The sequence below is a fragment of the Peromyscus maniculatus genome, chromosome 22, assembly GCF_049852395.1.
Source record: "Peromyscus maniculatus bairdii isolate BWxNUB_F1_BW_parent chromosome 22, HU_Pman_BW_mat_3.1, whole genome shotgun sequence".
NCBI classification, from domain to species: Eukaryota; Metazoa; Chordata; class Mammalia; order Rodentia; family Cricetidae; genus Peromyscus; species Peromyscus maniculatus.
This window is the reverse complement of record NC_134873.1, coordinates 24,033,497-24,045,601: the sequence shown is the minus strand read 5'-3', so window position 1 is coordinate 24,045,601 and position 12,105 is coordinate 24,033,497.

Sequence of the window (12,105 nt, the reverse complement as noted above, 5' to 3'; positions counted from 1 at the left end):
CAAGCAGTATTTAGCAACATGAGTGCCGCAAAAGGATCCTGAACAGATCAAATATCATACATTTGTTTTCAAATCCTGGAGATATTTTCCAAATCATTTCTCTTTCTCTCTCCCTCTCACCCTCCCTTCCTGTCTCTCTCTCTCTCTCTCTCTTTTTTTAAACTTTTAATTCCTTTCTAGACATCATCACCCTCCCAATAATTTTGGCAGGGCCAACCCTGGGTGCACTGACTCCAGAAGGCGGCTAGTCAAGTATAGCATCAAAGTTTGAGGACACAGTGTGCTGTTGTCCCGTGCCCCCTATGGCAATAGTGTATGCAGCCACGTGAAGGATGGGGGGAAGTAACAAACCACGGGTAGACATGCTGCAGTTGTAATGTGTCATGACGTGTGTAAGGATACATACAGTAGAATGATGTGGGGAGCACTTAAGGCTCTATGTGAGGTCTCTGAGATAAGGAAGATTGTGCCATGTGTGTTACGTGGATAAGGGGGTGAGTGTGAGGTATATGAATGGTGTAGTAAAAAACACATGGCTGATGGAGGGTAGGAAGGGTTTAAACTTAAGGAGGCCATGAAAAAGTATACAGCAAAATGGCATCTTGGCAGGGGCTGGAGAAATAGCCCAGTGGTTAAGAACACTTATTGCCTTTATAGAAAACCCAGGCTTAATTCCCAATAACCATATAGTGATCCATAACCATCCATAACTCTAGTTCCACAGGATTTGATGTCCTCTTCTAACCTCTGCAGGCATGAAGCATGCATGTGATATACATACACACATGTAGGCAAAGCACTCATATACATAAAATAATCTTTTATTTCAAATGTCATCTTGGCTACTATAAGAGAGGTTCTTGGGTTAGACAGAGATGGCCTTCAGGAGCACAGGTCACTCCAGGGAAGGTCAGGAGCTGTGATATTCCAGGAGCAAATCTGAGACCCAGCCTTGAGTCTACAGACTTTGTAATTGGACAAGCTCTGTGTCTGTCACTAGATGCATGTACTCAAAGAGAATTAACAAAGACAAAATTACTGTGTGACTTATAAGTAGCAGTTACTCTGGACCAGAAGCCTGGGGAAGATGCTAGAGTCCTTTGTCCCCTAAGAGGATTGTGACTAGCCCACATGAAGTTTCAGTCTGTGGTACCACATTGTCACTCATGACTTCAGGCCAAGGGAGACACAGTCCACTTTCATAATCCCTATACATCACTTCCCTAGGCCCAGAGAAGGGGACACTGTGGAAGGTTGTCCAGGATACCACATGATAGTTAATGCTTTACTTGGGGACTGTCCCAGAGGAGGTATCAGTTGGGTACATAGGGCCAGATCAAATCATGACACTTCCTTACATATATGAGAATTTTTTAACCACTGTTATCATCTCTAAGATTCAAATCCCATGGCAAGGCTCCAAGATCATGCAGGGTCTTATGTCACTTCCCAACTAAATTATGTTCTTTCCACAGTTTTCCCATTTCAAGTCACCTGGACAAGAGGGGGCAATCTCCCATGTTCAGGGCTGAGGACCACTCAGAATCCTCTTTGTCCTGTGGAGGGAGAGAGAAAACACTGAAAACTGAACCTAGGGACTGATGTTGGACTCGACATTGAATGGGAAGACTGAAAGAATTTCTGAAGCGACATGTCATTTTTATTCCCGTTCTAATGAGTTTTAATGTCTTGGGAAGTTGTTTGTGATTGAATTTTGGGTTTGTTTGTTTGTTTGTTTGTTTGTTTTTTGAACTCCGACATAACAGAGTAATTCTAATAGTTTACCTACCAAGGTGGCCCCAGAATTGGAGTCATGTGGAAGAAAGGGCCTCTGAATAATTACTCTCCAGGGTCAACACCTAAGACATTTTTACCCCAGGCAAAGGATAGCAAAAAGTGATGGTCTATAAGGACAATTCTACAGGGGCAATTCTAATGGAGTGCATGGGAAATCCCACAATAGCAGAACTGGATCCTGTTCACATGTGCACCCAGAGGATGCCATCCTACCTACGACTCTCTTCTCTTCCCTTCCTGGCCTAACATGCATTGTTCTTTTGTGCACTGTTATTTGATGTCCTTCTGTTGATGCAAACCCCATTGAAGAGAACAAACGAGAAGGAAAAGCCATTATTTTCCTCTCCTTTTTTTTTTTAACTCTTTACAATGACCGTGGGTGTCCAGCGCCCTTTTTGAGTATGAATTAGTTAGTCGAGTTCTCAACAAGCAATTAGTATTAGTCCACCCTATAAGCACACATGAGAGTACTTAGCCTTAAAGCCAACCCAAATTCCAAAACTTGCAAAAGGCTTTAATATATCCCTATGGGGAGAGAAAGTCCTTCTGACTATTCTAACAGCCTGCTTACCAATCTCCATGTCTCCAGTGTGGATTCTAATCCCTTGACCTTCAACACTAAAGCCGGGTGATATTTCTAAAACACCATGGCTTTTGCCTGTGTAAACCCTCTGGTGGCTCCCCAAGTCCTAGCTCCTTGGCATCCCAGGATCACCATGTCTTAGCCCTGATGCTTCCTCCCTCCATATCCATCGTAAACCCATCTGTAAAGGCTCTTTATGCTTCCTCAATTATATCATTCTTTTTCTTATTTCTGAGAAATTTGCACAAGTTGCTCTCTGCAAAGGAAGTCCTCCAGTCTTCTTCACATGAGTAACCATCTTGGTACTTCCGGTCTGCTCAACCATCACACCGCTGGGGGACATTTGGTTTCCCCCATCATGTCTTCAGACTGTCCCCAGATATGTCACTTGCCATGGCATCTTCTCATCTACTTTCTTCTCATAGGACTAAAAGGTCTGCAGGAAAGACACACATTTCCATGGCGTCTCCCTCCGTCTTCAAAGTCCTTGGTTCTTTGAAGTGCAAGTCATCAGACTTTACCACCCACTATTTGCCGTGCTGTCATTTACAGTCCTGCCTGACACCCCCTTCATTCATTGATGACTTTAGCACTTGGCTTACTGTCTTCCTCCCCATAGCATCCCCTGTCACTCTGGGCGACTTTGACATCCTCGGAGATGGCCCGTCTCCAACACCCTCTTTTCTCCACTCCTTGAGCTGCTCAGAGCCCATGGTGTTGTTCCTCGTGCCACCTTATCCACCAACTCCTGCAGTCGGGCTTTGTAGCGTTCCATCCAGTTTTAAGCAATTGCTGCATGTCCTCGGAAATGTCAAGCGTTCTTTGGCCACGGCGTCCTGTCATCTGGAACGCCCAACTGAGCGGCACTGACCTCACTGGGATGCTGGATGGCTTTTTTTTCTTCCTCATTCTCCTCATTCTCCTCAGCACCACCTCTTCAATGCCAAACACATGTGTGCACAAGCACACACACACACACACACACACACACACACACACACACACTTTTTCATTCCCTTCCTAATTCACTCCTTAGTTCCTTAATCAGTGCTTTATCTGCATCCTTACAGATGTTTTGCTATTTCTTTCTCAGCTGCCCCACTGACCAGGAAAGGCCTGATTCTGCAAATTGCTGTCATTTACAGTCCTCCCTGCCACCTCCCTTCATGTATGGATGACTTTAACCCTTGGCTCACTATGCATACACTTAATGGAACCTATCTACTGGGAAGCATTCTGTAGCTGTAGCTGCTGGATGGACTTGATTTCAATGGGCAGGCGCTTTCATTAATCCATCATGCCTAATTCACTAACTCCCCAAATCTCAGAGACAATGGTTTCAAACCTTTCCTTTACCCCTTAAATGTGGGAGACATCCTCATTCTCAGCAAATGCCATCCCCAATCCTCTGGGCAAGGGCACGTGGTGGGAAAACACTGCTACTGCTCCAGGGAAAGCATGGCATGCTCTTACCCCAGAAAGCATCTGCTCTGAGCTGCCTGGATGTTGTCCAGGGACATGTCCTTATCTTCCATCATCTCAAGTCATCATGATTTACATCATCGCTAACTCCGCAAAATGGCCCTGCTAAGGGTACCAATGGTTTACCTTTGACAGGAGCAGGGGTTTGTTTGTTTGTTTGTTTGTTGTTTGTTGTTTGTTTTTTTCCTGGTCACACCAAGCCTCCATGTAGCAGGGACACAGAAATACATCCATTTGTGGGTTCTCACGATGTCACTTTCAGCATTCCTACCTGAAACACAGAGCTGCTCTGCCAAAGTCTCGGTTTGCCCTTTCTCCCATCTCCCCCTCCCAAACCCCCAGCCTCAGTTGATGATTTCTGTATAGTGAGCATAAACAGTATTCTGATTTTGATGATGCCAAACCTTTACCGCTAATTCATATATCTATTCATATGTAATAATCTAATTCATACATCTGTGAATTCCAGATTCTCTCTGTGTGTGTGTGTGTTTCTCTCTCCCTCTTTCCCTTCCTTCCTTCCATCTCCTTTTCTTACACGAAGCTCCTCTACTTGTCTTGGTAAACGACACCTTTTCACACAATTATTGAAAACAGTGATTGTACATTCTCTTTGGGGATGAGGAGATGCACCAAGTAAATGCATGAAGACCAGAGTCAGGCGGGACAGCCCACAGTAATCCCAGTACTGGAAAGGCAGACACAAAGGATCCTTCCTTCCTCCATGAACAAGCTGACTAGCTAGACTAGATGAACTGGTGAGTTCTGGGCAAGTTGAAAGACTCTGTCTCAATATATGAAGTGGAGATCGATTGAGAAATACTCCTGGCATTAGCCTCTAGCCTCTATACACTTCCACAGACACATACTCTCATCTGTTCATGAGAACATGCATACAAACACACAAATGTTGAGAAAGTAACGTTCCCCATATGATTACTCCCTTTCCTTCATCTCCCACACTTACCTTATCAGCAAGTTTCAGCAACATTGTTTCCAAACATTTTTCAAATTTCACTGCACTGTACCTTACCGATCAGCAGTCTTAACCTAAGCCACCAACGTCTCTCAAGTGGCCAACTGTCAGATCTTCTCACTGGCCTCTGTCCCCTGTCTGGATCCCATGCAATCTACTCTTTACCCACGTGCCATCTGGGGCGATCTTTACAATTCTTTAATATACTTCATTTTCTACAACAATTTTAGGTTCACAGAAAAATAGGAGGAAAACGAAGGCAGACCACACCCATACACTGCTTGTCCCCACACAGAAATAGCCTCTCTCACTAACACCACTCACACCAGAGTGGCTCGTCTGTGTCAGGTGAAGGGCTACATCGGTTCATCCAAAGTCTACCACCCACATGAGGACTCTCTTGTACATTTCATAAATTTGTATAAATGTATAATGACAAGTATCCACTGGTACAACACACGGATGTGTCTCTACCCTAAAAACCCGCTGCATTCCTTTTATTCCATCCATTCCTCCAGTCTCCACTTCCTGGGTTGCTTTTTCCAAATCGTTATAGAGTTGGAATTGCATAGTATGTAGCCCTTTCTAGATGGTGTCTTTTGATTAATAATATGCAAACTCGTGTTCTTATATTTTTTTAGTATCTTGATAACTCTTTTGGGCACTGAATAACATTCCATTGTCTAGATATACCAATTTACTTATCCATTCGTTGTCTGAAGAGCATGTTGGCTCCTTCCAAATTTAGGCAATTATGAGTGAAGCTGCTATCACTATCATTGTCCAGGCTTTTGTGTGAAGTGGTCTTAGACTCATTTCAGCAAATACCAGAATGTAATGGCTGGATCACATGTGTTCTGACCCATAAGAAAGAAGAGAGGTTACTGTACCACCCTTCACTTCCATCTGCAACAAATGAGGATTCCCCTTGCTCCACATCCACACCATTATTTGATGCTATAATTATTTTGAATTTTAGCCTTTCTAACAGGTGTATATGCATGTATCTAGTGATTAGAATAGCCTTTCTAAATCTTAAATCTCATTGTGTTCGGCCCCTTTTCAAAGATTTTCCCCTTGAAATAAAAATAAATCTCAAAGGTCTTACCCATAAGAACCTGCATGATTTGGCCTCTACCTATTCATATTTGTTCTGTTTCCTCAACAAAATCCATGCTGAGTATTTCATATTTTTGTACCACCTTATCATCTGGTACCAGCCTGACCACGACTACCATGCTGTAGCCAATTTCTTTCTTTCATTCTTCAAATATGCCAGGCTTGTTCCCATCAAAGGGCCTTGATCTTGCCACTCCTTCTTAAAATCTCTCTCTGCCAAGTCTCTAGTCATCTGCTTCCATCTTGGATTGGTTATCAACCTATAAATTATGACTGAGAATAATCATTATTAGAAGTCTACAAAACATATGTAATTAGGAGTCATCGAGATGGCTTAATAAATGATAGTGCTTGTGACCAAACCTGATGAGCTGAGTTCGGACTCTGGAACTCATGTGTTAGACAGAACCCACTCCTGCAAGTTATCCTCTGACATCCTCACATGTCCCAAGATGTGCTTGTGAGCATGTATGTATACACACATACATACATAAAGATAAATAGGTGATAGATGATAGATAGATGATAGATAGATAGATAGATAGATAGATAGATAGATAGATAGATGATAGATAGATAGATAGATAGATAGATAGATAGATAGATAGATAGATAGAATCAGACAGATAGACAGATTTAAAAACATGTAATTAGTGGGCTGAAGAGTTAGCTTCATGGGAAGAGCACTTACTGTACAACCATGAGGATCTGAACTAAAATCTCCAGCACTTGCCTAAAAAGATGGGCAGGCTACATTTGAGTGCAATGCTCAGCACTGTAAGGGACAGAGAAAGAAGGATCACTGGGGCTTGCAAACTCCCAGCCTAACTTTAGGTTCAGTGAGAGAGATCCTGTCTCAATGGAATAAGATGACAGACAATGGAGGATGTCTGATGACCTCTAGGCTCTACATGCACATAATGTACACACACACACACACACACACACACACACACACACACACACACACTGCATTCACATTCATTCACTCAAAAAGTAAAAATGTAATTATTAATGTTGAGGTTATTAGGGTAAGACTAAACCCAATTTGTTGTCCTTAGATTAGGAATAATCAAGGAGAGAGCTCAGCAAAAACCAGGCTTGCCTACAGTGCCAAAGAGTAAGGAACTGGATCCCATAAACAATACCAACCCAGAATAGAGGTCTCCCTAATGCCTAAGACTTCTGAGTGGATGCAGAGAATATAGATCCTAAAAGGAGTGAAAGAGAATTTTGTTTCCATGAGGTAGAAAGCTAGTGTGGCAATGGGGAGGAGGGGGGGCGCTAGTTAAAGAGAACTAAGAGTCCAGAGTCAGTGGGAGCTACCATCCCATGCCCTTGACAAAGATCGAGACAGAACAAAGAGGAGCTGCTGGAAGGCACAGAAAGAACCCAAGAGATCTCAAAGTGTCAGATGAAACACCATTTGGTTTGGGAGGCCTGGTGGACATCAGATGCCCAAGGACATGCTCCCAGGGAATGCATACGTCATCAGACCCTCGTCATGCAGCAGCATGTGGGATGAGGGCCCAGAGCATCTACACTGGCCATTTTCTAGAGCCTGTTAGAGGCAGGCTGTCTGAACTATGGAGGCCTAGTTTCTAGGCTGCAGCCTCTGCCTCTGTTCCGCATCTGTACCTGTATTCAGTTAGTTGAGAATTGCAGGCAGGAGACAAAACTCCACTCCACACATTACCAGGAGCATCACAAATCTGCTGAGGTCTGGAGCAAATTCAAGCTTGTCCTGTTCCATTCTTTCTACATGTATGCAATTCCCTTTTTGATGTTATGAAAACCATGATTTTTGCGTTACTATTTTAACATTTATAACCAAAGATAATTGGCAACTTCGCATCTCCTCCATAATGACTTTCTTCTCAAACCATGTCTGATTAAGACATTGTTTAGGTCATGGTGTCTCAAACTGTGGGTCACGAACCATTAATTTGTTGTGAAATCAATTTAGATGGTTCGCAACCAGCATAGTTTTAAGAAAAAATAGAGTAGAATAGACAATAATAGAAAATGTTGAACTGAATCACACAGAGTAAGGGCAAGGAGGATTCCAGAAAGCATATGTTTCAGTTATGTATACTGTACATGTAAACATACATCTGCGTATAATGAGATACAATGTAAAATATAAGGTCAAAGCCAAAAAAAAAGTAGAAGCTATTGTTCTATTTCTCTTGCCTTTAAAACAAGCAATATAAAGCATGTTATGAATAATTTATAAAATGTATATACTAAAATCATTTCAAATTTCATGTAGAATTTACTCATGTCAAAGTAAGACTGTCAAAGATAGTTACCATCAAGATGAGTACCGGACAGGTGTGGCCACCAAAAATGTGGCATTTCAAGGCTGGGATGCTAACATTTCTGCAGTCTACATCCAGGAGAACTAGGCATTTATTTCCTTGTTTACTTATTCATTTATTTATTCTTATTGGCTGGTATGATGACATTATGGGATTTTCTCTCTCCTTTTTTTTTTTAAAGTCTCTAATTACTTACTTAGCAAAGAGCTGGCATTCATTTGCTTGTGGTAACCTTCCAGAAGAACTGGGCACTCTGAGTCTGTAAGAGGCTACAGGAAGTGATGAGCAGCTTCCCAGTCAGACCCACCTGACTTCGATTCCCAGCTCTGTCACTCACCGTGGAGTACTACCATGATTTCCTTGATCAGAAATTGAGAATTATAATGTGACCCCGCTGGGAATTGGTCAGGCTACACAAAGTTGTCAAGATGCTAGCGTGAGGTGACACTCCACAAAAAGATGACTCAATCATGTCTTGCTCTGCCTCTCTGTCCCCATCAAGGCCTGTGTACCTGCCTGCGCTGTTCAGTATCACTATCTCCCACATCCCTTGGTCCTCTGTGGCATTTCTTACAAACAACTCATGAGGAGGTTTTAGTTGTCATGCCTGTGGTCTCTTTCCATCTCTGACAGAACCTCTGGATCCTATGTCCAGCCCTCCCTTCCTTCCCATCACATTCCCTATTCTCCTTTCATGCTGCTTCTATTCCATACAGTCTCTAGCCCCGGGGGTGCCAAGGACAGAGTTCTGAACTTTAGCTCAGCCCTATGTCTATGAGAGAAAGTCACCTCTCCCCTCCATCAGCTAAGCATCCCAGAAATTTCCTCTGCCCGTAAGTGCTACATCGGAATATAGGTAGTGTTGTCCCCACCTGGAAAATGTTAGGAGAAGATGTACATCTGTATAAGTTGTGAAGTATAACCAAAGACCTTATCTTTTATCTGTGACCATATAAATCTCACTCAGAGTTCATGAACTGGAAGCCAAAAAAAGATATGCAGTTGATTTGAGGTTATCTAATAGTGGCAAACACAGCCCCATGCCTGCATGATGGGACCCACAAACATTTCAACCCTCCTCCTTACTTCTTCTCTTGTTACATTCCTGACCCCACTTGGCTCTGATTTTCATGGGACGGAGAGAGCTCTCTAAGATAAGAAGGGGCCAAATAAACTGGGTCCCCGTCACCCATAAGCCAACCCTGGCTCATGTTCCACTCAAATCTCCTCCAAATTATCCAATTCCTTCCATTTCTAACCCAGCTCTTCCCAGCACAGTGGTTAACAAGATAGAAGTTCCCATGGAAGAAGGAAACAAGTTATTCCTGGTTGGCACCCCTCCCTGGTCACCAAGTCTCCTCGGTGACATGACACTTCACGGACAGTTGACCTGACTGTGCCTGGAGCCAAGTCTGCTGGCTTTGTGAAGGCTCACTGTGTTCTTCAAACATTCATTACATGATATCCACACAACCAAGGCTCAGAGGAAGCGCAGACACTCTTGACTCAAGCTCTTCTCCACCAAAAGTTATTGGGTTTTCTTCTGGTGTGCCATGCCCACCTCATGGCTCTCTCTGTAGTCCCATGCCTTTTCTAGGCTCCAAACTAGTTTCTGCATGCACTGTAAAGAAAAGAGCCCCACGGTGCAAGGGAGACCATCACTGGGCATGGCCGGGGGCCACTGTCTAGCAGACACACTCTGCCTAGAGAGGAGTATCAGGGTAAGGAGGAAGGGAGGCATGATGTAGAGAAGAAAGCAGTGGGGAAAAAAGACCAAACATGGAGGAGTGGCATACAAGAATGCTTGGCTCCCCAGCTGGTAATTACTCATTTGTAGGAAAGTACCTAAAATAGCAAGATAACTCCACATTGCATGTGAGTAGAAGGGTGGGAATTCTTGTTCACTCCGCACTTGGAGGTGCTAGGGAGGACATGGAGCCCTACTTTCCAGAGCAATCTGCTTCCTCCGGGAGTTCCGTCAGTCACCCTCGTAGGTGCCATCTGCATAAAGCACCTACTCTCACCCACCTTGCTAGCTTGCCCATCTCCGAGTGGAAACTCCACCCCACTGAAGGTACAGGAAAGGTAAGGCAGATGGCTTTGTTACATTAGCTACATCCTTTATTGAAGACTCAAGGATGTCCCAACCCAGGGAACTGGCACTGAAGAACAGACCCCCATGCTTCTGTTAAGGCAGTAACCTGACTAGAGGTGGGCCATAGCAAGCTAGGAGACCACTGGGCACAGTGGAAGATACTGAACCTAAAAGAGTTCTGCTTAAATGTGTGCCTCCCTGAAACTCTGTCTCAGAGATCCCCACCCCAAATGAGTATGAATTCTGAGGGAAAGGAGATCTAGGTTATAGGAAAGAAATAAGTATCCAGACTGAACATGGAGCTCAAGGGGAATTATAGAGACACAGCAGTGTTTCCAGTACTCAGGTCACCTGCCCACCCCAGCCTAATGCTCAACCAGACTCTGATGATCCAGCTGAGTTGGACAGCACCCCTGGATGAAGTCGACTTTTACAGGGAGTTGAAATTCTACCAGAGTCACATAGAGGAAGGTCCCAAGAAAGCCTCTCCAGGACTGAAGATTCCCCATGCCATGTCCACATGAGAGCCCCGACTTGGCCCTTCCATGTCCTGGTTTTAGGATAATTCACAATCCTACTGAGCGTATTTGAAGAGTTCTGATGGTCCTTCTCCTGGCCACCAAGCCTCAGGCTTTTCTAGACCCATGGCATGCTATCAACCACAGTTTCTCACACCAACATAGACAACATTCAGGGCTAGAAAGATGGCTCAATTATTAAGGTCACTTGCTGCTCTTACCAAACATCCTTATTCAGTTCTTATCACCCACATAGTAGCACAACTACTTGTCCCAGGACTTCAACAGTCACCTGCATGTAAGTGGTACACATAAACTCACCTAAATACACACACACACACACACACACACACACACACACACACACACACACACAAATAAATCTTTTTTTTTTTTTTTTTGAAAACACAAAGACAATATGCTTGGTCCGTTAAATGTGGTCAAGATTGGCAGGTGATACATTAGTGATCTTCTTCCTAAACATTAATCCTTAGGAATTCATCAAAGGCACACTTTCCCCTCAAGCAAACTACCAAAGGGCTAGAGGAGATTAAAAAACAACAAGATAGTTCCCCTGCCTGTCCTGGAAAAAACACAGCAGGGAAGAAAAGAAAAGAATGTTTCAACAGATGTGTGTAAAAGCCAAACAAACACTTGGGCAGTCTCCGTCTCACTCACACCCAAGCTCTCTTGCTGATGGATGAGGATCACAGTAATTCTCTTGGCCTGGGTCAGTGTCCATTCAAACACCCACTGCCACTAAAGCTATCTCCTTAGACTGAAAAAGATAAACGATGCTCTTGTCCTCACCCACAAATGATATCAACTAAGTACCTAAGGAGGTGGGGTTTCCAGGGAGCTTTAGTTTCATTTCTGCTGCCATGATTAAAAATACTCTGACCAAAAAAAGCCACTAAGGGAGAAGGGATTTCTTTCAGCTGACAATTCTGGGTTATAGTCTCTGTGGAGATGTCAAGCAGGAATCTCAAACAGAGACTCATATCATATTCACAGCCAAGAACAGGGAGGAATGATACTTGCTCAATTGCCTGTGCTCAGCTAGACTCCTATACTGTTATACAGCTCAGGACCCCTGCCTAGAGAATGGTGCCACCCACGGTAGACTGGGTTGTCCCACATCTCTTTAATTAAGACAATCCCCCACAGACACTTCTATTCAATGTAGACAAAGCCCTCACTGAGACTCTCTTTCC